The sequence below is a fragment of the Orycteropus afer genome, unplaced genomic scaffold (genome assembly GCF_000298275.1).
Source record: "Orycteropus afer afer isolate SDZICR_OR568_19922 unplaced genomic scaffold, OryAfe1.0 scaffold00160, whole genome shotgun sequence".
In the NCBI taxonomy this organism is placed as follows: domain Eukaryota; kingdom Metazoa; phylum Chordata; class Mammalia; order Tubulidentata; family Orycteropodidae; genus Orycteropus; species Orycteropus afer.
The window spans coordinates 3,196,024-3,198,646 of NW_006921747.1; the positions used below are offsets into that span (position 1 = coordinate 3,196,024).

The window sequence follows — 2,623 nt, forward strand, 5'->3', positions numbered from 1 at the left end:
AGATTGCCATCTGCCCCAACAACCATGAGGTGCACATCTACGAGAAGAGCGGGGCCAAGTGGGTCAAAGTGCATGAACTCAAGGAACACAACAAGCTGATGAGAGGCATTGACTGGGCCCTTGAGAGTAACTGCATTGTGACCTGTGGCACCGACCACAATGCCTATGTGTGGACACTGAAGGATCACGTGTGGAAGCCCACATTCGTCATCCTGAGGATCAACTGGTTGGCCCTCTGAGTGCACTGGGCCCCTCACAAGAACCAGTTTGCTGTGGGCAGTGGCTCCTGGGTCATCTCCATCTGCTACTTTGAGCAGAAAAATGACTGGTGGGTGTGCAAGCCATCAAGAAGCTGATCCACTCCACCGTCCTCAGCCTGGACTGACATCCCAACAACTGGCTACTGGCTCCTGTGACTTCAAGTGCCGAACGTTCTCAGCCTACATCAAGGAAATGGAGGACTTCCCAGCACACACACCATGGGGCTCTGAGATGCCCTTTGGGGAGCTGATGTTCGAGTCCAGTAGTAGCTGCATTTGGGTGCATGGCATCTGCTTCTCGGCCAGCGGGAAGCATATGGGCTGAGTCACCCACGACAGCACTGTGTGACTGGTAATGGTGACAAGAAGATGACTGTTGCCACCCTGGCCTCTAAAACACTGCCGTTGCTGGTTGCCACCTTCATAACAGAAAACAGTCTGGTGGCAGTGGGCCATGACTGCTTCCTGGTGCTATTCACCTACGATGGTGTCATGGGGATGCTGAGCTTCAGCGGCTGGCTGGACATGCCCAAGCAAAGCTCTCAGCATGGCATGACCTCCCATGAGAGCTTTCAGAACCTGGACAAGAAGGTAAGCTTGGAAGGTGGTGTGGCCTTGGGTGCCAGGCTTGACTCATTACACAAGAACAGCATCAGCCAGATCTCTGTGCTCAGCATTGGGAAGGCCAAGTGCACACAGTTCTGCACAACCAGCATGGATGGTGGCATGAGCATCTGGGACGTGAAACACTCGGAGTCAGCCTTGAAGGACCTCAAGATCAAATAACCTGTGAGAAGTATGCTGCCCTCATCCCAGCAGCTGGGTAGAGGTCATGAGACTAAAAGTGGCTTTGCTGAGTGTTCCCAGGGAGACAGCACCAGGGGGCTGCTCTTATGAATCTAAGAAACGTGACTTTTTCTAAGAGAAATGCTTCCATTTGTTGTAAAAATGCACCCAAAGCACTATGCTGATCATGAACTGCTTCAGAACATGGAGGTAATAAATACAATTGTGGGGGGAAAAAAATGTGAAATATTGTGACAACATCAATACTACACTAAGCAATCTATACAGTCAATGCAATACCGATCCAGATCCTACCAACATTCTTTAAGGACATGGAAAAACCAATCACTAACTTCATGTGGAAAGGAAAGAGACCTCAGATAGGTAGCATAGTGCCTGAGGCATTTGACTGCTAACCAGAATGCTGGTGGTTCAAACCCACTAGCCACTCCTCAGAAGTAAGATTGGACAATCTACTTCTGTAGTGATACGGCCTTGGAAACCCAAGGAGGGGTCACTTGAGTTGGATCCAACTTGATGGCAGTGAGATTGGTTTTGTTTATGCTGAGGGAAATATGTCAATCACAGAAGACATATATTGTATGAGTCCATTACTGTAAAAAGTGAAGGGAAGGTTTATGCAGGGAAGTAAATTCACTTTGTTAGTTACCCAGGATAGAAGGGAAGGGGAAGGAAAATTTCTGACTGGTTGGGTGTCACATACTGATTTGTGTGAGGTGAGGGACAGTGGAAAGATTTTGTGACTAGCACAGTGACAGCAGGGAAAGGGAGGACTCAGAAATGTGCAAAAGATATAGACAACAGAGGTAAATACTACTACATGCACAATACTGAATTACCAGTGGCAGCAAACATCAGGCTATGGGTAAATGCACAGACTGGTGAGATGATCAGGTTGGGGAAGGTGAACAGGAATGTACCTAAGACCAAGCATAGATTTGGCTGAAGATAGTCTTACAAATGTACTTGTGCTACAAAATTATCCATGTACATTACCGAAGTAACAGAGGATAGGGTTGGAGTAACTTCTCAGAGACAACTATACACCTTGAGGAAGAGAATCAATGGGTCTGCAGGCTCAGGACTATAGTCTCAGGGGATGTCATGCTCAATCGGCACATCATAGTACTTAAAAATCTTGTTCTACATCATACTTTGGTGAGTAGCAATTGGGTCTTAAAAGCTTTCAAACGGCCGTCTAAGATTCAACCATTGGTCTTCTCTCATCTGGAGCAAAGAACAGTGAAGAAAATCAAAGTCATATGGAAACAATTAGTCCAAAGATGTGATGGACCATGAGGACATCAACCTTTATGACCCTGAGACCAGAATAAGAGGGTGCCAAGCTACCAATGCCAACTACTCGGAAAGCCATCAAAATTGGAGATCCTGGATAGAGTGGCAGGAAATATGTGGAATAAATTTCAAAATCACAAAAATAACCAGAATTACTTGTCGAATAGAGAGTGGTGGAAACCGTGACACTAAGGCCTCAGGTTATCCTTCAGGCCTGGAAATGGACTCTTCTTTGAGTGACTCTCAGCCCAACAGCAGAA

General features: G+C 46.8%; 1 pseudogene; it reads left to right on the forward strand.

Moving 5' to 3' along the window:
* Window positions 1-1,046, forward strand: part of LOC103201700 — a 27,989-nt pseudogene extending 26,943 nt beyond the window's left edge.
* Window positions 1,047-2,623: the final 1,577 nt, after the last annotated feature.